Here is a 27,459-nt window from a genome sequence, read left to right on the forward strand (position 1 = left end):
GGAGAGTTTCTCCTTCCTTCTGTTGGCGAAGTTTTAGGTCGATGGGCCTGTCGGGATCCTGGTGGCCACCAGTGAAGGCACCGTTGAACTCATGGCACAGATCTGCCCAGGATGAAATGGAGTTCTTCGGCAGGTGCATGAGCCAAGATCTCACGTTGGACTTGAGAGCCAACAGGAAGTAGTTGGCGAACACCTTCTCGTCTCTTCCCCCGGCAGCCTGAACAGGAATGGTCTAGATGCTCAGGAACTCTGTCGGGTTCAGTCTCCCGTCGTACTTCTCAGGTATCTCCAGCTTGAATGTGCGGACGGACGACCAGCAGACTTGCCGCAGCTCGTGTGTAAAGGTAGGGCAGCCGACCTTGAAAGGTAGGCACCCACCAACACCGAGCGCAGGCTCGTCAATGTTGAGGCCGCCGCACCCATCGTTCTGGCGGGGTCGTCGAGAGGTCGCCCCACGATGACGTGTGCGTCTCCCCACTGTCTTTCTTCCGGGGTCCGCCATTGGCCCAGACATGCTCGTGGGTCGGAAGAGGCCATCGAGACGTCAACGGGGTCTTGTTCTTGCTGCGCACGCGCCTGCTGCCGTGGTGGGGACTACACGGTAGGGCATCCCCCTCCGTTCGGCCAGCAGTACAAGTAGTCGTCGTCACTTGGGGAGGTCGTGGCGGGCCGGGGCGTTGTGAGCCCCCAGCCTCGGCGAAACCAAGCAGACTCTGGATGGTGGCACGCCATTCATCCATTTGCTCGGCTGCTGGCGGGAACCTTAGTAGCAGCTGGGCCCGCGCCATAGCCTCCGTGGATGTGCTTGGCATGGAAGTTGATGACCTCGACCGCACCATCGCCTGGCTCCTGACGGTGCCTGCGGCTATGGCGGCGGTGGAGCGCCCGCGCTGCAGTTGAGTGGCCATCTAGGCAGTGGGGTCGTGTGGTGATGGTGCTCGAGGGTCCGCGGCTCCGGCGGTGGGAGGAGGGGATGTAAGCAGGGTCACCCTCCCGTCCACACCTTGTGGAGCTGACCGTCAACATGCTGCTGAAGTTGTTCTCCTCCGATGCCTTCAGCCCCCATGCCCGCCGCAAGGGGAGTGGCAATGGCGCCACCTGCTCCTGCCATGCCCCCAGCAGCGCTCACGTCATCACTTCTCCCTGCACCCCCGATGGCATCTGGGGCCACGGGAGTCGGAGCCTTCGAGGTAGATGGCTGGTCCGAAAGGCCGGACTTCTTCTTCTTGGGCGCCATGGTCGATGGCGTCATCGAAGACGAAGATGGCGATGAAGATTCGGGCCACCGCAGCATGACAGAGAGCACACAAGCAATTTACCCAGGTTCGGGCCGCCGCGAGGCGTAAGACCCTACTCCTGCTTTGGTGGATTGATGGTGGAAATGAACATGGTGGTGTGTGGTACACTTGCCCGGCAAGGCTTGCCTCAAGGCTACGGTGACCACAAGCGTATGATGGCTTGGGTTTTGTCAAGTTTCTAAACCTCTAACCCTCTCTTACGATTGCCATGGGCCTCCTTTTACAGATTAAGGGGTCACCATAGTGGCAAAATAGTCATTAGCCACTGATATAATAGCAAACAGTCCTATCATACCTAACTCTATGGGCTGGTAGGGTGCATTAAATGCACCGCTCAGTGTCACATCACTAGCTGCCCGGCAAGGCCCGCCGGGCTTATCTTGCCAGCTTCGCTCATGTTCTCTTGACACGTCGCTGGACAGGTGTCACCTATGGGTTTCTTTTATAGGAGATGGCTGCCATGTGGCGAATGCTGCCACTTAATCACCTTGCATCTTGATACCGCACTGATTCACGACATGGGTCATTCTTGCATGGTTGGCGAGGTGGTCCATGCCCCGCAATCCTCGGCAAGTGCTGCCAGGGAGTCTTGGCTGCTTGCTTCTGGTGGTGGCCTGGCCCCTTGTCGGGCTCTCCTGCCCAACAAGGGAGGCCCTTCTCTTGCCGATATTCTGTCCCTTTGGCTCGATCTTGATCTCTCTGAGCTGCATGTTCATTCTTCAAGTCTCTTGGTTCTTCAATCTCAGACTTAAGCTGGTCCTCCAATCTTGATCTTGTGCATGTGCACAGTTGGGCAACATACTCGGGGTCTGTTGCACCGACACTCATACTCAGCTGCATTATTAGTGCAAGGAAACATTACTCGTAGCACATAACAAAACTTATCACCTCGTGGGGAAGTCAAGATAACTCCAGCCCCCGAGCCCTCCAGCTGCCTTGACCCATCAAAATGAATCGTTCAGTAAGTGTTATCTCGCTTTTCCTCTGGTGTCTGCAACTCTGTCCAATCGTTGATGAAATCCACAAGAACCAGCGACTTGATAGCCGCCCTTGGCATATACTTCAACCCATGAGGACCAAGCTCAGTGTCCCACTTGGCCACCCGGCCTGTGGCTTCTCTGTTTTGAATAATACCCCATAAAGGAGCAGAATTGACCACTGTAATAGGATGACCAAGAAAATAATGCTTCAACTTGCGACTGGCCATGAATACTCTATAGACTAGCTTCTGCCAATGTGGATACCTCTGTTTAGACTCAATTAACACCTCACTGACATAATAAGCCGGCCTTTGAACCAGATATTCCTTGCATGTTTCCTTCCTTTCAACCACAACTACTACGCTGACGGCTCTGCTGTTAGCCGCCATGTATAAGAGCAAGGGCTCCTTTTCCATAGGAGCTGCAAGAACCGGCGACTCCGCCAGCTGTTTCTTAAGCACCTCAAAAGCCTCATTAGCAGCATCAATCCAAACAAAGTGCTATGTTTTCTTCATTATCTGGTATAGAGGAATAGCCTTCTCTCCCAGGCGGCAAATAAACCGGCTTAAAGCCGCAATGCGGCCCGCCAAACGCTGGACGTCATTAATACACGCCGGCTTAGCCAAGGAGGTGATAGCCTTGATTTTCTCTGGGTTAGCTTCAATACCTCTCTCAAAGACCGGAAGACCCAAGAGCTTGCCTACTGGCACACCAAAAACACATTTGGCCGGCTTAAGCATCATCTTGTAGACCTAGAGATTGTCAAAGGTCTCCTTTAAATCATCTAGCAAGGTCTCCTTCTTCCTGGATTTCACAACGATATCATCCTCATAAGCATGAACATTGCGTCCTATCTGGCTGTGAAGGCAATTCTAAACACAACGCTGATTAGTCGCCTGGGCACTCTTGAGCCCGAAAAGCATAGACACATAGCAGAAGGCTCCAAAAGGAGTAATGAAAGATGTCTTCTCCTGGTCCTTAACAGCCATTTTGATATGATGATAACCATGATAAGCATCTAAGAAGCTCAAATGCTCACAACCCGCCATAGCATCAATGATCTGATCAATATGAGGAAGAGCAAAAGGATCAGCCGAACAAACCTTGTTAAGGTCTGTGTAATCCACACACATACGCCAAGTGCCGTTTTTCTTAAGCACCAGCACCTGATTAGCCAACCACTCAGGATGAAAAACTTTAACAATGAACCTGGCCGCTAAGAGCTGGGCCACATCTTCTCCAATGGCCTTGCGCCTCTGTTCATTAAAACAACGAAGGAATTGCTTGACCGGTTTAAACTTTGGATCAATATTGAGAGTGTGCTCAGCAAGTTCCCTCGGTACACCCGGCATGTCTGAAGGCTTCCATGCAAAGATGTCCCGGTTCTCACGGATGAACTCGATGAGCGCACTTTCCTATTTTGGATCCATGTTAGCACTGATAATGAACTGCTGGGATGAGTCGCCAGGGACAAAATCAACCTGCTTGGTGTCATGTGCTGACTTAAACTTCAACAAAGGGTCATGCTCTATGGTTGGCTTCTTCAAGGGGGTCATATCCGTCAAGTCAACATTATCTTTATAGAACTTATGCTCCTCAGTTGCACAAGCAGACTCAGTGTAAGCAGCATCGCCCTCTTCACATTCCAAAGCTATCTTTCTGTCACCATGCACCGTGATGGTACCCTTGCGACCCGACATTTTAAGCTGCATATAAACATAACAAGGCCATGCCATAAATTTGGCATAAGCCGGTCATCCAAATAAGGCGTGATAAGAGCTCTTAATCTTGACCACCTCAAAATTCAATGTTTCGGCCCTATAATCATGCTCTTTGCCAAAAGCTACTTCCAAGGCTATCTTACCCACTGGATATGCCGACTTATGAGGCACCACCCCATGAAAGACTGTGGAGGACGGCTTAAGATCTTTGCCAGTCAAATTCATATTGCGAAAAGTATCATAATAAAGGATACTGATACTCCTACCTTCGTCCATAAGCATCTTAGTGAACTTGTAACCTCCAACCTGAGGAGCAACCACCAAAGCTAGCTGACCCGGGTTGTCAATCCAAGGCAGGTGATCCTCATGGCTCCAAATAATGGGCTGCTCTGACCATCGTAAGTACCAAGGGATTGCCGGCTTAACCACGCTCACCGCTCGTCTATGAACCTTCTGATCTCATTTGCACAGGCTCGTGGTAAAAACATGATATTGGCCACTATTCAGTTGCTTTGGATTACTCTGATACCTAGACTGCTGCTATTGATTGCCTTGATTGGGCTGCTGATTAAAACTGCTGTGGTTGCCTTGGCCTTGAAATCTGAAGTTTGAGCCGCCCCCTCCAAAGCCAGGCCCATGAGAGCAGGAGCCTGATCCGCCATGCGGGCCATTACCGTTATTGTGGTCCTGGTGAAAACTGGAATTCTTATACTCCCTCATGATATGACAATCTTTCCATAGGTGAGTTGATGGATTATCGGGACAACCATGTTTTGGGCAAGGTTGGTTCAATATCGCCTCTAAATTGAACTTCGGTCCTCCAAACTTGGGTTGGAATTTTCCCTTACAATGGCGATCACCGCTTTGTGTGTTAGTGTTAGCCACAAAGTCTGACCCGTCGTCAGTGTGCTTGCGCTTAAAATTGTTACCTTAGCTCTGACCTATTGTATTCTGCTCCTGCTCCTTGCCATTTTTCTTCCCCTTACCAGACTTTTCCTCATCTGAATCAGGATCCTTAGTGCTGTCTGAGTCGGCATATTTGATAAGAGCTACCATGAGCTCTCCCATGTCATTGCAATGACGTTTAAGCCGCCCTAACTTTTGTTTGAGGGGAATAAACCAGCAATTTTTCTCCAAAATTAAAACAATAGAACCAGCGTTGATGCTATCCAACGAGTGGATAATGACCGAGACCCGGTGAACCCAATGGGCGGTTGACTCATCCTCACGCTGGATGCAAGTGTCTAGGTTGATAATCGACAGAGGTTTCTTACATGTATCTTTAAAATTCTGAATGAATCACGTCTTCAATACAGTCCATGAGCTGATGGAATCAGGGGGCAATACCTTTAGCCAGGTGCGAGCCATCCCATCCAACATCATGGTGAAATATTTGGCGCACACGACATCGTTAACATCCAACATCTCCATAGCCAGCTCATAGCTCTCAATTCAAGCATCCGGAGGCTGATCCGCAGTGTAATTGGGTACTTTTTGAGGACCCTTGAAATCCTTGGGCAAACGCTCATTGCGTAGAGCCGGCGCTAAGCATGGCACACCCACCGTCCTATAAGTCATCCGGCTTCTATAGACGTTGACGGGTTACGTTGGAGCTACTAATGAGCCGCCAGCTCTGCCTCCTGACGTGCCCTGGCCAGATCTAAGAAGGCATGGGCATTATTATCATCACGTGGCGGGTCATGCCCACGTGGCTGGAGCCAATGTCGCTCGCTGCTGGAAACCGCTGGCGACTCAATGTGCCTGCTATAACTTCGACTTTGACGAGGGCTTGAATGAATCTTATCACGACTGTATGAGTAAGCCGCCTGCTAAGCTACTGCTATTTGAAGGAGCACCACAGCCTTCCATGCCTCAACTGCGGTAGGAGACTCGCCTTCAACGGGAAGAGCCGCGAATCGTGAAGCCGCAACAATCATATTATCCATGGGGTTGGAAAAATGACCCGGAAGTGTTAACACCTGTTGAGGCGGGGTTAAATGCAAATGAGGCGGGTCTGTTGTACCCGGTTGAGCCGCCGCCCTGGCCAAGGGCGCCTCGGCGACCCGGGTTACGCCGGGCGGGTTACTCGTTCCTACTCCAGGCGTATTGAAAAGATTCCTTGCTTCAAACTCTAGGGGAAAACGGGTCCGGTGCCTTCTTTGCATGACGGTGTTTGAGGTGTTTTGATCTAGACTAAGCCGGAAAGATTCTGCCTGGATCCCTTGTGACTCAGCTTCTAGCGCAGCTTGCTCCAACACCATCCTAGCATTCTCATGTTAAGTGTCTCCTTAGCTTGGGCTACCTCGTCTCGTAGCTTCACAACCTCCACCTTATGTTGTGCTTCATTCACCGGGGTTACCTCCGTAGCTAGGAGAGTCGCCAGGGCATCCAGGAGTTCAGACAAAACTTGAGCTGGCGGGCACACATGGTCGCCCGCCCCGGCCGTCGTAGCAGCCGTTGAACCGGAGGTCATAGCCGCAACGGTTGACGAATTCACCATCTTCTGCATACCTGCCATGAAAATAGCAGCCCAGCTCGGCGACTCATAGGAGTCCGGAATACTGTCGCCATCGGAACAACCCCCAAGCCCGTTGTCTTGCAATTGGTAGATCGATTCGGTTTCGTCGGTTGAGGACTCATCACCTGAGTAAATGGATGTCTCTCCACCTGATATAGAACCTTCTTCGAGATCCGCCCCATGAACAAAACCAACAAAGCCAGGCTTCCTGACGGGTTGGATCTCAGCGAGTCGTGCGGGCTGAGCCGTCTTGATCGTGTCGGTGCAGATGTCTGGCTCTGGCTCCACTCCCCAATCTTGCTGATGAAGACATGAACCCCACCGAAGGGGACCCGGTACCTGTACTTGATTGAGCCGGCCTCAGGGCCCCAGCCAGCATCGTCAATGTAGAGCTTGACATGGCAGCTCTTGGTCCTACAGCCCACGGCATATCCCTTGATCCCTGCGAAGTTGCCCTTCAAGAACTTGAAACCACCATGCTCAGGCCCCATGGTGAGCGCCAAATGTCATGGATTTGTCATGGCAGATGCCCTAGTGAAATGACTTAGGTGTGGATCCATCACACTAGGTTAGGTTAAAGGGGTTGAACGAGACAAAGAACACAAGGATTTTACCCAAGTTCGGCCCCTCTCGACGAGGTAAAAGCCTACGTCCTACTTCTAGTTGTATTGCTTAGTTTTGATTACAAGGGAGCGGATACATGATGTCTACTACACAACCTTCTTATTGTAGACGTTGTTGGGCCTCCAAGTGCAGAGGTTTGTAGGGCAGCAGCAAATTTTCATCAAGTGGATGACCTAAGGTTTATCAATTCGTGGGAGGTGTAGGATGAAGATGGTCTCTCTCAAACAACCCGGCAACCAAATAACAAACAGTCTCTTGTGTCCCCAACACACACAATACAATGGTAAATTATATAGGTGCACCAGTTCGGCGAAGAGATGGTGATACAAGTGCAATATCGATGGTAGATATAGATTTTTGTAATCTGAAAATATAAAAACAGCAAGGTAACTAATGATAAAAGTGAGCGAAAACGGTATTGCAATGCGTTGAAACAAGGCCTAGGGTTCATACTTTCACTAGTGCAAGTTCTCTCAATAATAATAACATAATTGGATCATATAACCATCCCTCAACATGCAACAAAGAGTCACTCCAAAGTTACTAATAGCGGAGAGCAAACGAAGAGACTATTGTAGGGTACGAAACCACCTCAAAGTTACTCTTTCTGATCGATCTATTCAAGAGTCTATAGTAAAATACACGAAGCTATTCTTTCCATTCGATCTATCCTAGAGTTCGTACTAGAATAACACCTTAAGACACAAATAAACCAAAACCCTAATGTCACCTAGATACTCCAATGTCATTCAAGTATCCGTGGGTATGATTATACGATATGCATCACACAATCTCAGATTCATCTATTCAACCAACACAAAGAACTTCAAAGAGTGCCCCAAAGTTTCAACCGGAGAGTCAAGATGAAAACGTGTGCCAACCCCTATGCATAAGTTCATGAGGTCATGGAACTCGCAAGTTGCTCACCAAAACATACATCAAGTGGATCACGTGAATATCCCATTGTCACCATGGATAAGCACATGCAAGACATACATAAAGTGTTCTCAAATCCTTAAAGACTCAATCCGATAAGATAACTTCAAAGGGAAAACTCAATCCATTACAAGAGAGTAGAGGGGGAGAAACATCATAAGATCCAACTATAATAGCAAAGCTCGCGATACATCAAGATCGTGCAAATCAAGAACACGAGAGAGAGAGAGAGATCAAACACATAGCTACTGGTACATACCCTCAGCCCCGAGGGTGAAATACTCCCTCCTCCTCATGGAGAGCACCGGGATGATGAAGATGGCCACCGGTGAGGGATTCCCCCCTCCGGCAGGGTGCCGAAACAGGGTCCCAATTGGTTTTTGGTGGCTATGGAGGCTTGCAGCGGCAGAACTCCCGATCTAGGTTATTTTCTGGAGGTTTCTGTATTTATAGGAATTTTTGGCGTCGGGAACAAGTCAGGGGGGTCCCCGAGACGTCCACGAGATAGGGTGGCATGCCCGGGGGGTAGGGCACGCCCCCACCCTCGTGGACGGCCTGGGACTCTTCTGGCCCAACTCTTTTACTCCGGGGGCTTCTTTTGGTCCATCAAAAATCATCAAAAATTGGCACGTCAATTGGACTCCGTTTGGTATTCCTTTTCTGTAAAACTCAAAAACAAGGAAAAACTAGAAACTGGCACTGGGCTCTAGCTTAATAGGTTAGTCCCAAAAATCATATAAAATACCATATAAATGCATCTAAAACATCCTAGATGGATAATATAATAGCATGGAACAATCAAAATTATAGATACGTTGGAGACGTATCAAGCATCCCCAAGCTTAATTCCTGCTCGTCCTTGAGTAGGTAAATGATAAAAATAGAATTTCTGATGTGGAATGCTACCTAACATATTCATCAATGTAATCTTTTCTATTGTGGCAAGAATATTCAGATCCGAAAGATTTAAGACAAAAGTTTAATATTGACATAAAACAATAATATTTCAAGCATACTAACCAAGCAATTATGTCTTCTCAAAATAACATAGCCAAAGAAAACTATCCCTACAAAATCATATAGTCTGGCTATGCTCTATCTTCATCACATAAAATATTTAAATCATGCACAACCCCGATGACAAGCCAAGCAATTTTTTCATACTTTTGATGTTCTCAAACTTTTTCAATCTGCACGCAATACATGACCGCGAGCCATGGACATAGCACTATAGGTGGAATAGAATGGTGGTTGTGGAGAAGATAAAAAGGAGAAGATGGTCTCACATCAACTAGGCGTATCAACGGGCTATGGAGATGCCCATCAATAGATATCAATGTGAGTGAGTAGGGATTGCCATGCAACGGGTACACTAGAGCTATAAGTGTATGAAAGCTCAAAAAGAAACTAAGTGGGTGTGCGTCCATCGGTGTCAAAACCGACGGATCTCGGGTAGGGGGTCCCGAACTGTGCATCTAGGATCGATGGTAACAGGAGGCAGGGGACACAAAGTTTTACCCAGGTTCGGGCCCTCTTGATGGAGGTAAAACCCTACGTCCTGCTTGATTAATATTGATGATATGGATAGTACAAGAGTTGATCTACCATGAGATCGTAGAGGCTAAACCCTAGAAGCTAGCCTATGGTATGATTGTATGTATATATAATCTATCAACTAGCCTGGCCCTGGTTTATATAATGCACCAGAGGCCCAGGTTAACAAGAGTCCTAGCCGAATATGCCGGCAGGGAGAAGTCCTTGTCTTGATCGCCAAGTCTTGTGGAATCTTCCTTGTATGCGGCAGTTGTCCGAACTGGCCCATGAGTATACGGCCACGGGGGTCCTCGGCCCAATCTATCAGGTCGGGAGATGACGTGTTGAGTACCCCCTAGTCCAGGACACCGTCAGTAACCCCCTGAACCGGTCTTCAAGTTAGGGACGCTCCTCGATTCTTCCGAACTGTTCTTCATCTTCGGTCGTCGATCTTGAAAACTGGTTCAACAAATCTTCTCCTCTTCGATCTTGAGGATCGCCGAAATGAATTCGACAAGTTTATACATCGGGTATCCGAGGAGCCGCTTTAAGTTTCCGGCCTTTATTAATGCCTTGTTATTTTTATGCCACACCTCGGGTTTGAAATTGTTCCCGGGCGGCAGCGTCCTCTTGCGTCCGAGCTCCAACGCCGGACTGCATTCGAGGTATCTTTTGCAGCCGAGCACCAACGCCGGACCGCTTCCCAGCTCTAACGCCGGAATGTATCCGAGCTCCAACGCCGGACTATGTATCCGAGCTCCAACGTCGGACTGTATCCGAGCTCCAACGCCGGACTATGTATCCGAGCTCCAACGCCGGACTGTATCCGAGGTGTCGTAAATCACCTTGGTTCAAAGAAGTTTGAAGGAGTTTAGCCGAGCTTAATGCCGGAAATGCCCTCTATGGAGCCAGCCACTAACGCCCGAGCTTTATGCCGGACTGCTTCCGAGGTGGTGCACCACCCCGAATGTGGGCCTATTTTTGTTAATATTTTTTATTGGTGCAATTTATTCTCTGTCAAGATATATAGCCAGTAGCCCTCAAGGTGTGTATCGGTCTAAAACCGGAGATGCACCTGAAGGATGACGTAAGACCGCTGATCCCAGTAGCCGCTAAGAGTCAGGTTCATTTGCAAAATCGGCCTGAGGATCAAGTCCAAGCTCGGCAGAATACTTCGGGATACTAAAAGCGGCGTGCTTAGTCCTCGAGACTCAGGTTGGGTGCGGCCGACCAACCTAAGGATCAAAATCTCCTCGGAAACTATATTGCACATAAAATTTTCTACATTGGACAAGCAATGCAGTAGCCCCTGAGACACTGGTCGGATGGTAACACCAGATCAGGGGATCAATGTGCCCCTTTAATATTTGTAAATAATAAGCCCGAAGCCCAGTAGCCCCCGAGCCTTAATGCGGGCACGGGTGGCCGAATTAAGGATCAATATCCATAGTAAAATCACAAATTATGTGTAATGACTCTTATGTATCCAAGTACTTTACGTCATTAATGCTCGGATCCGCATTGTACAAAACTTTGTTGACCGACCATCGGCTTCCACCTCCTCGGCCAGTAGCCGAGGAGTGTTTATCCTACTTTATAAAGCCTTTATGAGGGCAAAGATTTACAACAAACAAGGCAATCTGGCCATACGGTTTTATAAACAAAGGTACGCACAGAGTTATATTACTGTTTAACAGAAGAAATGTCTTCCAAAGAAAATAGTCCCGCTATCGGTTCCTTTCTTTGGGTTGTCATGCTAAGCATGATCATTAAACCTCAGCTCTAATGTAAGAGCAAAATATTGAGGATTTAGTTTGGGAGTCCAGTTAATAGCCCCCGGTAATGTTCAGCGACAGTCGGGGTCAAGCCGTAAACACTCCGGCCAATGTTATGAATGGCCCATCATTTAACATAGTCATCGGATCGCTGACCAGTTTACGCTTATTGTGAAAGTCAGTTTTCGGCTTTCTCCACTAAGGTGCTTAACCATGTGAGCTGGAAGCACAATCGCAGTGGTTCTCCCTTTGCACGCCTAGCCGAACAAAACGGAACGTAGGAAGCAAGTGCAGGAGCCGGGCAACCCAACTATTGACCGAAGACACAATTCGAAACCGATGCATATATAGAAATATCTGAGAATGTTTTTGCCGAATCCCTAAGGGTGTCCGGTGTTGCACTGCGAGACTAATGCTGGAAAAGCACAAATAGTTTAAAAGTGCCAAAAAGCTTGGAAAACCAAGAAACATCAGTAAAAGCATGACGTCCAAACAATATCAAGTGTTCGGTGCCAATCCGAAAGTTGGTCTTAGAAAAAAGAAGTGCTTCTGTCATGCTTTAACATGATACATCCTATCTCAAGACTTCGAGCGGGTCAGCCTACGGCTTCAACCTCCTATCCCGAGGGCGGAGTACTTCTCATCAGGCCAGTTTAGCAAACTAAACTCTAGCGGCTTTGAGAGAGAAATTAGGCTCCCTGGCTAGTGACCGCATAGTCGTGTCGAAAAAAGGAGTGATAAATAATAATAATAAAACTTTGCAATGACTAAGAAGAAGAACACTTATTATAAAACGGCTCAAGTAAACTTACGAGCCCCCAAGTGACTTGGGTAGAAGAATGATTGCATGTACCGAAGTACTTATATCATATCTATGTTCAACCGAACTTTAAACGCGTCTTAACCGACCGTCAGCTTCTCCCTCTTCGGTCAAGGACCGAAAAGTGTTATGTACTCCATCGGTCGAGAATATCGATGGTGTTTCCAATAACCAGGCAATCAGGCCATAAGGCTATAACAGACAAAGCGCGCTCAGGGAACTTATGCTATATTACCGTGAAGTGTAAGAAGCATCTTCGAAGAAAATAGTACCCCCACCGATACCTTTCTTCGATGCTCATTGTTATTATGAGACTTGTGCAATAGATTTTTTGTACTCATGAGTTTCGTTGTGTGCCGACCATCATTGAAAACTATAAGAGCGCTAGCTTTTGGCTTCACCCAGTCTGAGGTCCGGCTTGGGCGACCCGATCGTGACAATCGTAGAGGTGCTCCCTTTACTCCCTAGCCGAACAATCGAGAATGTAGGGGTAAACACAGGAGCGAGGCAACCCAGCTTGCAAATCGCTTAAGTCAATATGGTGCATATTGTGGCATAATACACGAACAAGGAACGAAGCCGTACAAGTATAATCACATGCAAGAGGAAAAGCTTCATAAAGGAAACCCCCAAGTGAATTGGGTCCTTGAATTTGTGTGTCACAAACAAAGTTTGGACAACGAAAAAAATTTACAAGCAACTTTTTTCAAAAAAGTATAATGCTTGGTCGAACCGAACACAAGTTAGAAATTAAACCTTTGAGCATGAAAGCGACTTAGCTGGTTAATGTGTTCGGTATTGATGACGCGGTCCGAGCTTGATGCGGGGCAAGGTTCCATCCCCCAAGCTGGTCCCGAGGTGGCGGAGCGGAGAGCTCGACACGACGAAGTGGTGACATAGCACGGTCAATGCAGACCGGCAAAGTGACGCCAAAGTCCCCGGATCGTTTTCCTGTGCACAAAAAATAGTGCAAATCAGAGATAATAGTAATAATGATAATTAAAAAAATGTTGCATAATAAATAATTTATGCAAAGTGAGTAATAAAATAAATATGGCCCGGCGCCGAAGTCAATTTCGATGCAGGGCATCGGCGTGATGCGGTAAAGGCGTGGCAAAGCCTGAATTCACAGGTCGGTCCGAGTTCCGGATGCGGCATTCGCCGGACTATGTACGGAGACTGACCGGACCACCATGCGACCGTTGTTAATGCGGCTACCATTTGATAGACCTGTGTACATATGATGGACAAACCAGAGTAATAATTCCTTGGGAAAAATTGAACCCAAACAAGCAAAAAAATACTAGGATTAATAGCACCTGGTTTATTTGTTGTAGCAATCCGAAGGAAGGTGATTCCCAAAATTGGGACTCGATCCGCACACCCATTAAAGGAGTAGGTTGATGAAGAGATGGCGAAGCCTTGATGTCAGCCGATGAGTCAAAGTAGGTCGGCGTGATGGACACCAGCTTGAAGAAGCAATAGTGCGGCCCTGCCGATGCAGGTCGTGACGTGGTCGATGCCGGCTTGATGAAGCGACCGTGCGGTGATGACGGTATGCCCACTCCGTGTAATCCATTGGGAGGCGATGTTGGTGATGATTTATCCTTCGCAATGCCGGACTCTTGCTCGGCTTGCCGAGATGATGATCTAAAGAAGTTGAGCTTGGCTCAACGAAGTGACGACGTGTCTAGCGCAGGTCGGCAGCCGTGGAGCAATATTGCCGGACTAGTTTGACACCAGCATGATGTTGAAGATCATGTTCAAAAGATCTTAAAGTTAGTGAGATGTGTTCGGGAACAAAACACAATACCCCATACAAAACTTCCTTCAAAAGGGATGTACGAAATCCTGTTCATAAAAAAGACGAACTCGGGTCGGATTCGTTTTCGCGCAGAAAACAGATCCAAAAAGTGATACACTAATCGGAAGGTTCCCGGAGTTTGGATGGTCGGATCGAGCTAAAATTTTGAGAGGTGCTAGATATAGGAATTCCGCAGCCGATCAACGGTTGGATCTTTGAAAGGACGTCCGAGCTAGAAGCTGGACACCACGCCCTAAACTCGTCCAGATTCACGTCCAGATTTGACAGGGCTTCGGTATATCATAGATTGCCAGAGATTCCTCCATCGGAACTCGACGAAATTTTCCAGGGTTGTTGTAGACTCGATTCCGCACAATTCCACCAAAGCGATCGTTAAAGCGACGCTCGAGGAGGCGGTGGCGGCGGATACGCGTTCGCTGTCCGGAAAAACAGCACAGTCGCCCGAGGGCAATGTTGACGTTGAGCCCCCGAGCTCCATGGACGATTCCTCCATGATCTTGATAGAGATCGGAGTTGGTTTTGATGAAGGCCCTCGTCCGAACATGGTGATCCGAACACGGGGCGCAGTTCTTGGTCGAACCAAGGTGATCAGTCGAGCTGGTGACGAGGATGCCGAAGTCGCAGTTGATCTGCAGGCGAGCCATCGATCCTTTTGTCGATCACACAGCGGAACCCTCAATGAAAGCACCAATGTCGGTGTCAAAACCGGCGGATCTCGGGTAGGGGGTCCCGAACTGTGCGTCTAGGATCGATGGTAACAGGAGGCAGGGGACACGAAGTTTTACCCAGGTTCGGGCCCTCTTGATGGAGGTAAAATCATACGTCCTGCTTGATTAATGTTGATGATATGGGTAGTACAAGAGTTGATCTACCACGAGATCGTAGAGGCTAATCCCTAGAAGCTGGCCTATGGTATGATTGTATGTATATATAATCTATCAACTAGCCTGGCCCTGGTTTATATAATGCACCAGAGGCCCAGGTTAACAAGAGTCCTAGCCGAATACGCCGGTGGGGAGAAGTCCTTGTCTTGATCGCCAAGTCTTGTGGAATCTTCCTTGTATGCGGCAGTTGTCCGAACTGGCCCATGAGTATACGGCCACGGGGGTCCTCGGCCCAATCTATCAGATCGGGAGATGACATGTTGAGTACCCCCTAGTCCAGGACACCGTCAGCGTCCAACTTGCTTGCTCATGAAGACCTAGTGCATTTGAGGAAGCCCATCATTGGAATATACAAGCCAAGTTCTATAATGAAAGATTCCCACTAGTATATGAAAGTGACAACATAGGAGACTCTATATCATGAAGATCATGGTGCTACTTTGAAGCACAAGTGTGGTAAAAGGATAGTAACATTGTCCCTTATCTCTTTTCTCTCATTTTTTGGCCTTTTCTCCCTTTTATGGACTCTTTTTTTCTTTTTTTTTGTTCCGGATCTCATCCCGACTTGTGGGGGAATCATAGTCTCCATCATCCTTTCCTCACATTGGACAATGCTCTAATAATGATGATCATCACACTTTTATTTACTTACAACTCAAGAATTACAACTCAATACTTAGAACAAAATATGACTCTATGTGAATGCCTCCGGCAGTGTACCAGGATGTGCAATGATTCAAGAGTGACATGTATGAAATTATGAACGGTGGCTTTGTCACAAATACGATGTCAACTACATGATCATGCAAAGCAATATGACAATGATGAAGCGTGTCATAATAAATGGAACGATGGAAAATTGCATGGCAATATATCTTGGAATGGCTATGGAAATGCCATAATAGGTAGGTATGGTGGCTATTTTGAGGAAGGTAATGGTGGGTGTTATGGTAACCCGGTGAAAGTTGCGCGGCACAAAAAAGGCTAGCAATGGTGGAAGGGTGAGAGTGCGTATAATCCATGGCTCAACATTAGTCATAAAGAACTCACATACTTATTGCAAAAATCTATTAGTTATCGAAACGAAGTACTACGTGCATGCTCCTAGGGGGATGGATTGGTAGGAAAAGACCATCGTTCGTCCCCGACTGCCACTCATAAGGAAGACAATCAAAAAATAAATCATGCTCTGACTTCATCACATAACGGTTCACCATACGTGCATGCTACGGGAATCACAAACTTTAACACAAGTATCTCTCAAATTCACAACTACTCAACTAGCATGACTCTAATATCACCATCTTCATATCTCAAAACAATCATAAAGAATCAAACTTCTCATAGTATTCAATGCACTTTATATGAAAGTTTTTATTATACCCATCTTGGATGCCCATCATATTAGGACTAATTTCATAACCAAAGCAAATTTCCATGTTGTTCAAAAGACTTTCAAAATAATATAAGTGAAGCATGAGAGTTCATCTATTTCTTCAAAATAAAACCACCGCCGTGCTCTAAAAAGATATAAGTGATGCACTAGAGCAAATGACGAACTACTCAAAAAGATATAAGTGAAGATCAATGAGTAGTCGAATAATTATGTAACTATATGATCTCTAACATTTAAGAATTTCATATCTTGGTAATTTATTCAAACAGAAAGCAAAACAAAAGAAAATAAAATGACGCTCCAAGCAAAACACATAACATGTGGTGAATAAAAATATAGCTCCAAGTAAGGTTACCGATGAACAAAGACGAAAGAGGGGATGCCATCCGGGGCATCCCCAAGCTTAGGCTCTTGGTTGTCCTTGAATATTACCTTGGGGTGCCTTTGGCATCCCCAAGCTTAGGCTCTTGCCACTCCTTATTTCATAGTCTATCAAATCTTTACCCAAAACTTGATAATTTCACAACACAAAACTTAACAGAAAACTCGTAAGCTCCGTTAGTATAAGAAAGCAAATCACCACTTAGGTATTGTCAAGACAAGATTCATAATTTTTCTCACATGATGCCTAATGTACCATACCATTTCTACAATTTATATTAAGCAATATAAGCCATAGAAACTAGAAAACAAGCAAACTATGCAACGAAAACAGAATCTATCAAAAACAGAACAGTCTATAGTAATCTGTAACTCTCGAACACTTATATAACTCTAAAAATCCTGAGAAATTAGGAAGTCCTAGGCAATTTGTTTATTTATTTACTGCAGTTGGAATTGGTATTTTATCGTTCTCTGGTAAAAAAGGAAAATTATTTTCGTGAGCGCATACTTTCTGTTTTTATCAGCAAGATCAAACAATAATCATCCAAGAAGATCCTAAAGGCTTTACTTGGCACAAACACTAATTAAACATAAAAAGCACAATCATAACAGGATTAGATGAATTATTTATTACTAAACAGGAGCAACAAGCAAAGAACAAAAATAAAATTGGGTTGCCTCCCAACAAGTGCTATCGTTTAACGCCCCTAGCTAGGCATGATGATTTCAATGATGCTCACATAAAATATAAGAATTGAAAAATAAAGATAGCATCATGAAGAATATGACTAGCACATTTAAGTCTAACCCACTTCCTATGCATAGGGATTTTTTGAGCAAACAATTTATGGGAACAATAATAAACTAGCATAGGAAAGCAAAACAAGCATAACTTCAAGATTTTAAGCACATAGAGAGGAAACTTGATATTATTGCAATTCCCACAAGCATATATTCCTCCCTCATAATAATTTTCAGTAACATAATCTATGAATTAAAAAATATAAGTATCACATAAATCATTCTTTTCATGAGCCACAAGCATAGAATTTTTATTACTCTTCACATAAGCAAAAAAATTCTCATTCAGAATAGCGGGAGTATCATAAGAAACTCGAATACTATAATTTGTTTCCACATTAAAAGAGTAATGTTCAGAAAAAGGGTAATCATAATCATAACAAGTTTTATAAATATAATTATGACTATTTTTATAACATAAGTGTCATCACAATAATCATCATAAATTGGAGGCATGCTATCATCATAATAAATTTGCTCATCAAAACTTGGGAGACTAAAAATATCATATTCATTAAACATAGCATCCCCAAGCTTGGGACAAACATTAATTGCAGCAAATGAATTCTCAAACATGTCATTCTCATCCAACATAGCATCCTCAAGCTTGGGCCTTCTCATATCATAATCATAATCACTCTCATCATTAATGGTATGGATAGCACTAATAGTATAACAATTATCATCATCACAATGGGTAATAGGAGCAACATCATTTGGGAGGGATACCTTTTTACCTTTGCTTCTCCATCTTTTATTTTTCTTCTTCACATCATGTGTGGGTCTAATCCTCTTTTTGGAGCTCCTTATTAATGAGATTGGTTGAATAGAAGGCACCTCCTCGTTACCCGATTCATCATAAGAAATAATAGGAGGATATTGGGATGTCTCTTCCCTTTCATTAGTATTCTCTTCATCTTCTATTTGTTTTCTTGTCTTCATGTAATTGGAAATATAAGGATTTTCAATGCAATTCACCGCACAATACATATAAATTTCCTCTAGATCAAAATCAAGAACTTTATCAAGGACAAATTCTGGAAGATCCTTAGTTATACGTTATATTTCTTCATAACCCACAAGCAAACTAAGTTCATTATGATGCGCAAGGGAAATCAAGTTATCACAATTTTTGGACACGATTTGATCATCAAACAATTTGCATTGGATATTTAAATGACCACGTTCATTGCAAAGTTCACAAGGATGGCTAAGAAAATTTAAATTTTCAGCACAAACATCTAGCCTTTCTTGCAACCATTTAGTTTCTAAATACTTATGCCTCTTGCAAAATCTATCTTCCCTATTTGGTGCGTACTTGCAAACTCTATGCACTCCACAAAAATTGACATGCTTATAAGAGACATTTTCATCATGACTAGTGCAATCATCATTAGTACTATGGATATTCAAAGAGTTCGTACTCACAACATTGCAATCATGCTCATCATTCAAAGATATAGTGCCAAACATTTTAATGCATTCTTATTCTAACACTTTGGTACAATTATCGCAATCCTTATTTTCACGAAAGATATTAAAAAGATGAAGCATATGAGGCACCCTCAATTCCATTTTTTGTAATTTTCTTTTATAGACTAAACTAGTGATAAAAAAGAAACTAAAAGATTCGATTGCAAGATCTAAAGATATACCTTCAAGCACTAACCTCCCCGGCAACGGCGCCAAAAAAGAGCATCATGTCTACTACACAACCTTCTTCTTGTAGACGTTGTTGGGCCTCCAAGTGCAGAGGTTTGTAGGACAACAACAAATTTCCCTCAAGTGGATGACCTAAGGTTTATCAATCCGTGGGAGGCATAGGATGAAGATGGTCTCCCTCAAACAACCCTGCAACCAAATAACAAAGAGTCTTTTGTGTCCCCAACAAACCCAATACAATGGTAAATTCTATAGGTGCACTAGTTCAGCGAAGAGATGGTGATACAAGTGCAATATGGATGGTAGATATAGGTTTTTGTAATCTGAAAATATAAAAACAGCAAGGTAACTAATGATAAAAGTGAGCAAAAACAGTATTGCAATGCGTTGAAACAAGTCATAGGGTTCATACTTTCACTAGTGCAAGTTCTCTCAACAATAATAACATAATTGGATCATATAACTATCCCTCAACATGCAATAAAGAGTCACTCCAAAGTTACTAATAGCGGAAGCAAACGAAGAGATTATTGTAGGGTATGAAACCACCTCAAAGTTATTCTTTCTGATCGATCTATTCAAGAGTCCGTAGTAAAATAACATGAAGCTATTCTTTCCGTTCGATCTATCCTAGAGTTCGTACTAGAATAACACCTTAAGACACAAATCAACCAAAACCCTAATGTCACCTAGATACTCCAATGTCACCTCAAGTATCCATGGGTATGATAGTACGATATGCATCACACAATCTCAGATTTCATCTATTCAACCAACACAAAGAACTTCAAAGAGTGCCACAAAGTTTCTACCGGAGAGTCAAGATGAAAACATGTGCCAACCCCTATGCATAAGTTCACGAGGTCATAGAACTTGCAAGTTGATCACCAAAACATACATCAAGTGGATCACGTCAATATTCCATTGTCACCACAGATAAGCACATGCAAGATATACATCAAGTGTTCTCAAATCCTTAAAGACTCAATCCGATAAGATAACTTCAAAGGGAAAACTCAATCCATTACAAGAGAGTAGAGGGGGAGAAATATCATAAGATCCTACTATAATAGCAAAGCTCGCGATACATCAAGATCATGCGAATCAAGAACACGAGAGAGAGAGAGAGATCAAACACATAGCTACTGGTACATACCCTCAGCCCAGAGGGTGAACTACTCCCTCCTCATCATGGAGAGCATCGGGATGATGAAGATGGCCACCGGTGAGGGATTCCCCCCTATGGCAGGGTGCCGGAACATGGTCCCGATTGGTTTTCGGTGGCTACAGAGGCTTGCGGCGGCGGAACTCCTGATCTAGGTTATTTTTTGGAGGTTTTTGTATTTATATGAATTTTTGGCGTCGGGAACAAGTCAGGAGGGTCCCCGAGTCATCCACAAGATAGGGCGGCGCGCCCGGGGGGTTAAGGCGCACCCCCACCCTCGTGGATGGCCCAGGACTCTTCTGGCCCAACTCTTTTACTCCGGGGGCTTCTTATGTTCCATAAAAATCTTCAAAAATTTGCACGTCAATTGGACTCTGTTTGGTATTCCTTTTCTATAAAACTCAAAAACAAAGAAAAAACAGAAACTGGCACTAGGCTCTAGGTTAATAGGTTAGTCCCAAAAATCATATAAAATATCATATAAATGCATATAAAACATCCTAGATGGATAATATAATAGCATGGAACAATCAAAAATTATAGATACATTGTAGACATATCAATACGCTTGACCTAGTTCTCGATCCGTTGTCTCTTGATTTAACCCGCCGCCGGGTCACCCCTTGATATACAGGTTGATGCCCGACGGCTTACAGAGTCCCGGACGGCTCACACAAACGTGACCGGCTCAGTTTCTAACTAAACCTGCCTTAGAGAACAAGTTTAATACATAGCGGCTCACACCCTTGGTCTTCGAGTCTCCTCCGGGTCTTGGGCCCTCAATAAGTTTGTTCTATGAACTTCCATCTGTATTCTTGGACCCCATTGGGCCTTCTTACCTTAAGTCGCCAATGGTGTGACCCGGCCCCGCCTGGGCGGGTCATACCTAGGAGTTATATCCCCAACAGGTAACGAGACACATATTGAATTGTTTCCATCGAGGATAAAAAGATGGGGTTTACATCATATTGCATGAGTTTATTCCTCTACATCATGTCATCTTACTTAAGGCGTTACTCTGTTATTTATGAACTTAATACTCTAGATGCATGCTGGATAGCGGTCGATGTGTGGAGTAATAGTAGTAGATTGAGGCAGGAGTCAGTCTACTTGACACAGACGTGATGCCTATATTGCATAATCATTGCCTTGGATATCGTCATAACTTTGCGCTTTTCTATCAATTGCTCGCTAGTAATTTGTTCACCTGCCGTATTATTTGCCTTCATGAGAGAAGCCTCTAGTCAAACCTATGGCCCCGGGTCTATTTTCCATCATATTAGTTTTTGATCTACTATTTTGCAATCTTTTATTTTCAGATCTATAAACCAAAAAACCCAAAAATATTTTATCTTTTATTTATCTCTCTCTATCGGATCTCACCTTTGCAAGTGACCGTGAAGGGATTGACAACCCCTTTATCGTGTTGGGTGCAAGTGTTTGATTGTTTGTGCAGGTATTGGTGATTTGCGTGTTCTTATCCTGTTGGATTAATACCTTGGTTCTTAACTGAGGGAAATACTTATCTCTACTGTTATTCATCACCCTTTCCTCTTCAAGGGAAAAACCAATGCAAGCTCAAGAAGTAGCAGTGCCGCTGTGACGCCCCGAGACCGATGCTTGAGAAGAGTTCCATATGTTCCGGGTTTCACCGTGTGTTCCTTTTGTGCCTGCCCTTTTATTTTTTTGCACTTGCATCATGTCATCATGCCATCATCTCATAAATCTTTTGCAACTCAACTAAATAAATGGCATGGATCTGTGATCCATTTAAACCGAGGGAATTCACATGGTGATTCTCTTTATAACATATCCTCCCAATATTTAGGGAGCTATATAAAACCATTCCATTGTCTTGGAATCACCCATAACACATTTGCACCGTTCTTGAAATTTCTTTTATCCAACTCAACTTCATTCCTTCCTTTGGGGCTTTTAGTAGAATTGAGTTGCAATTTTACTTCATCCATAAATGTCCCAAATTTGCCCATAAATCACATCTAATGTGTGGTATCATCTCCTCAAATCTCAGCCCGTTTAGAGTCTTTTCAAATGGGCTTAAAAACTCAAACATGTTCCTTTGTGTGAACTTTATTCTCTCAAAAATTCCTTTCGCCATTTTATTTAAATTCCTCATATTTTTATGAGTCCAAGGAAATTATCCACGTGTCCAACTTTTTCCCCTAACCTCTCTTTCTTTTTCTTTCATATCTCTGTTTTTTTTGTTCTTTAGAGTAAGGGAGAGAGAGCCCAGCCAGGCCTCTGGCTACCTGGGCCTCCCATCACCAGCGCCGGCCCATTTTGACCCTTTAGGCCCAGCCGGCCCCGCCTTCTCAACCCTAGCCACGCGCACCCCCCCTCCTCATCGTTTTCCTTCCGCCGCCAGAGGCACGCATCGCACCACCAGGGGCCTCGATCCCATCTCTCCTCTCGCCAGTGACCCATCTCCCTTGAACCCCTCCTTCTCCGCTCGTTCCTCCTACAGCGCCACCTCTCACACACGCGCTCGCAGAGACAGGAGCCCATTTCCCTCGCTCTTCCTCCCCTCGTCTCCCACTCCTCTCTCCCACCTCGAGCCAGGGAGGAGCCCCAGCGCCCAATCCTCTCCAAACCGCCGGTGACGATAGAGCCTCTCCCGGCGCGCCCCTGCATCGATCCCCACCATCGCCAGCGCGCCCTGTCGCCCGGTCGTTGGACCTCACCTGGACTTCCTCCACCACCACCGCTGGCCTGCTTCCCCTCTTGCGGCCTCGTTGCCGACGCCATCCGGAGCCACGCCACCACCTTGCTTCGTCGCACGCGACCTCCTCCTCCCGGCTCTGCTCCGGCCTGCCTAGTCCCATCGCCTCCCGATCCGGCGACCTGCGCCCAGGACGGCCCTCCTTCGCCCAGATCCCGCCAGACCAGCTTCCAGCCCTCCTCTGCCTCCGATCCGGCTGCTCACCACTGCCTTCCCCCACTGCTCTAAGACACCAGGTCAGCCGCCCGCTCGCCCGTTGTTTTGCTTCGCTAGAGCAGAGAACCAGCACCGCCCTCCATGCCCATCGTGCTGTGCTCGTGGCATGCCAAGACAGCCCCGTGGATTTTGTCAGAGTTCCACTACGACCCATGCACGCCTTGTGGATTCACCGAGTACATCTACCGCCGTCTTCGGAATCACCAAGAATGCCAAGTTCCCCTCCGAACGTGAACGACTACACCCGGTGATGGGACGAGTACCCCGACAACGTGTACCACTATGCCAAGTTCCATTACCGAGGGCCGCGAGTACAACTACGTCCACAATGCGCCGTGTATGACTACAATGTGAACAAGTACCATGACGACCTCCGAAGAACTCGGTTTCACCAAGTCCCACTACCGTCGCCTCCGGAAGCCTCGGATCCGTCAAGTCCCTCGACGACAAGTGCATGACTATGCGGATTGTACCAAGTACCCCTTTGGGTTGACGAGATCGGCAAGTGCGAAACACCAAGTACCACGATGACCATCGACATGTACCCCTACACCGCACCGAAACGCCGAGTACCTCGCCGTGACCCCGAACATCCACGGGAACTTGTGCGACTATGAACGTGAACAACTACCCTCGCCGTGGATCCGACAAGTTTGCAAGTACAACTACTTCCTCTACGACCCGCGTGAACAACTACTTCCTCTACCATCGCCGAGTACCACTACTTCCCACAACGATCGTGAACGACTACACCGCTTGACCCGAACCGTTCCGATAATGCATGCCCCGAAAGGTATAACCGCCGAGACGACCGCCCATGAACTAATGCATGTGTGATGTATGAGATGCTCGTGCTTGCTCCGTGCTCGAATTGCCGATGCACGTTGCCCCGCTTTTGCCTTGTTACCGCCGTCTCATGGGACACCCGGTATCTGGGAGCGCCCCACCATCTTTTGCACGCATCCGCACACTTCTTCTTTTCACCGGCATCTCAATCGAATTACCGGAACCGGATCATCGCCGTGGCACCCCTTTTGTTTCCACCATGGTGACAAATGCTTCATAATGCTCTTGTCAACTTCTAATAAAAATTGCATAAACTTGAACATGTCATCCGCATCATGTTAACAACTTCAAGAATGTTTAAAATTGTTGTTTGCTTTAAATTGCTAAATGCATATGAGGATTTACCGGAATTGTTGTTTGTTATTTCCGGCCTCATTTAAACTTGCGTAAGTGTTTAGTTTACTTATGATCCACCTCTTGCCATGCTTACCAACATCTAATATTGTTGAGTACCTAAACGAGATCGAACTAAATAACTTGAATGTGGTGTTTCATCAATATGCAATTCGTTGCATATTGAGCTCCACTTAATTTGTAGTGTTGTTTGTGCACTTTGCCATGCCATGCCTCATTAAACCGAACATGCATCATACTTGGTTGTGCATCATGCCATGTTTATGTGATGGTTGTTTACTATGTTGTTTGCTTCTTTCCGGTGTTGCTTCTTCGGGTTAGTTCCGATAACGTCGCGTTTGTGAGGATTCGTTCGACTTCATCCGTTTGTCTTCTTCATGGACTCGTTCTTCTTCCTTGCGGGATTTCAGGCAAGATGACCATACCCTCGAAATCACTTCTATCTTTGCTTGCTAGTTGCTCGCTCTTTTGCTATGCCTATGCTGCGATACCTACCACTTGCTTATCATGCCTCCCATATTGTTAAGCCAAGTCTCTCACCCACCTTGTCCTAGCAAACCATTGTTTGGCTATGTTACCGCTTTGCTCAGCCCCTCTTATAGCGTTGTTAGTTGCAGGTGAAGATTGGAGCTTGTTCCATGTTTAGAACATGGATAGTTGATGGGATATCACAATATCTCTTATTTAATTAATGCATTTATATACTTAGTAAAGGGTGGAAGGCTCGGCCTTATGCCTGGTGTTTTGTTCCACTCTTGCCGTCCTAGTTTTCCTTCATATCGGTGTTATGTTCCCGGATTTTGCGTTCCTTACACAGTTGGGTTATAATGGGAACCCCTTGACAGTTCTCCTTGAATAAAACTCCTCCAGCAAGGCCCAACATTGGTTTTACCATTCGCCACCTAGCCTTTTCTTTCCCTTGGGTAGGCCTGCCCAAGGGTCATCTTTATTTTAACCCCCCGGGCCAGTGCTTCTCTAAGTGTTGGTCCAACTGAGCGATGTCCGGAGCTACCAGGGGCAACTCTAGGTTGGCCCACCCGACGTCTTGCTCATCTGATGTGCCCTGAGAACGAGATATGTGCAGCTCCTATCGGGATTTGTCGACACATCTGGGTGGTCTTGCTGGACTTGTTTTACCATTGTTGAGGATGTCTTGTAACCGGGATGCTGAGTCTGATCGGATTGTCTTGGGAGAAGGAATATCCTTCGTTGACCGTGAGAGCTTGTGATGGGCTAAGTTGGGACATCCCTGCAGGGATTTGAACTTTTGAAAGCCGTGCCCGCGGTTATGGGCAGATGGGAATTTGTTAATGTCCGGTTGTAGAAAACCTGAATCTTAACTTAACTAAAATGCACCAACCGCGTGTGTTACCGTACCGTGATGGTCTCTTCTCGGCGGGGTCCGGGAAGTGAACACGGTGTTGGAGTTATGCTTGACGTAGGTTGTTCTAGGATCACTTCTTGATCATAGTTGTTCGACCGTGCTTTTGCCTTCTCTTCTCGCTCTCATTTGCGTATGTTAGCCACCAAATATGCTAGTCGCTTGCTGCAGCTCCACCTCAGACCTTCCTATAAGCTTAAATAGTCTTGATCGCGAGGGTGTGAGATTGTTGAGTCCCCGTGACTCACAGATACTTCAAAAACCAGCTTGCAGGTGCCGATGAAACCGTATGGGTGACGCAACCAAGCTCAAGGAGGAGCTCGATGAAGATCTTGTCCTTCGTGTTGTTTCGTTCTAGTTGATCAGTAGTGGAGCCCAATTGGGGTCGATCGGGGATCTGTGTAGCATTTGGGGTAGTCTTCTTTTATTTTGGGTTCCATAGTCGGACCTTGATTGTATCTGGTTGATGTAATGCTTTATTCATGTAATTGTGTGAAGTGGCGATTGTAAGCCAACTATGTATATCTTTCCCTTATGTATTACATGGGTTGTGTGAAGATTACCTCACTTGCGACATTGCTTTCAATGCGGTTATGCCTCTAAGTCGTGCTTCAACACATGGGAGATATAGCTGCATCGAGGGCATTACAGCCGTTGGGCATGCATCATAGGCAAGGTGAGGTGCCCTCCTTCCCCGCCAGCGATGAAGTGACCTACTCGGTTGCTGCTGCTGTGAACTTGCGGGGCCTTGGCGTTCTTGCAACTATGACAATCACTCCATCTATGTGTATTGTATTGCTGTGAAAATGCTTGGTTGTTTGGAAAAAGATGGTAATTGATTTATCACTAGCTTTTGAATGCTTGGTCGTGACAATCACCCGAAGCCATAACCAAAAGTGCCCATCGCACCAATAGACGGTCGATCGAACCCGCGTCTCACCAAAGGGACAAACATCGGCTAGGTCTGACATGTACGACCAATTACATCACTAAATTGTGCAACCGCATTTGAGCAGTAGTACTTGAAATTTGTGTTCCAGGAAACTCATCGGGAGCCGTTTCGGGCCTCGAAACCAAAACCGTCAATTAATCTTTAGCTTGCTCCCATCACATTCCAAAGTAGTACTACCATGCTATAATTAACTGCAAATCTACTCACACCTAGTACGTATCAAACCTGAATGTGTACCCACTATGCAGGTTTTAGTACTACTGCTATTACTAGGTTATAAAAAGGGGAACTACCTAGCCGAAAATTACTCTACCTTCCTCCTCATAAGTCTTTCTTGTTCGTCTGTCCTTGCCATGGCCGGCGTGGAGAGCTCTAGGTGGATAACTACTTGTAACAAGAGAGCGGCGACCAAGGCCGCGGAAAAAATAGAGAGGGCTCGCTGCCTTGCAGATACCTCGAAAGATCTCTCACTAGCAGACGAGGGCTCCCAGGAGTGCCCTAGACGTGAAGGCGAACATGCCGAGCTAGTGGTGTTGGAGTCGTTATCCCTCAACGACATGCCCGATCAACTCAATAAGTAGAAGGGGTTCATCGATAGCTTGGTGGAGCTGCTGAAGGAGAGCCTCGATGACATGCCCACTGAGCTCA

The sequence above is a fragment of the Triticum aestivum genome, chromosome 6A (genome assembly GCF_018294505.1).
Source record: "Triticum aestivum cultivar Chinese Spring chromosome 6A, IWGSC CS RefSeq v2.1, whole genome shotgun sequence".
NCBI lineage: Eukaryota > Viridiplantae > Streptophyta > Magnoliopsida > Poales > Poaceae > Triticum > Triticum aestivum.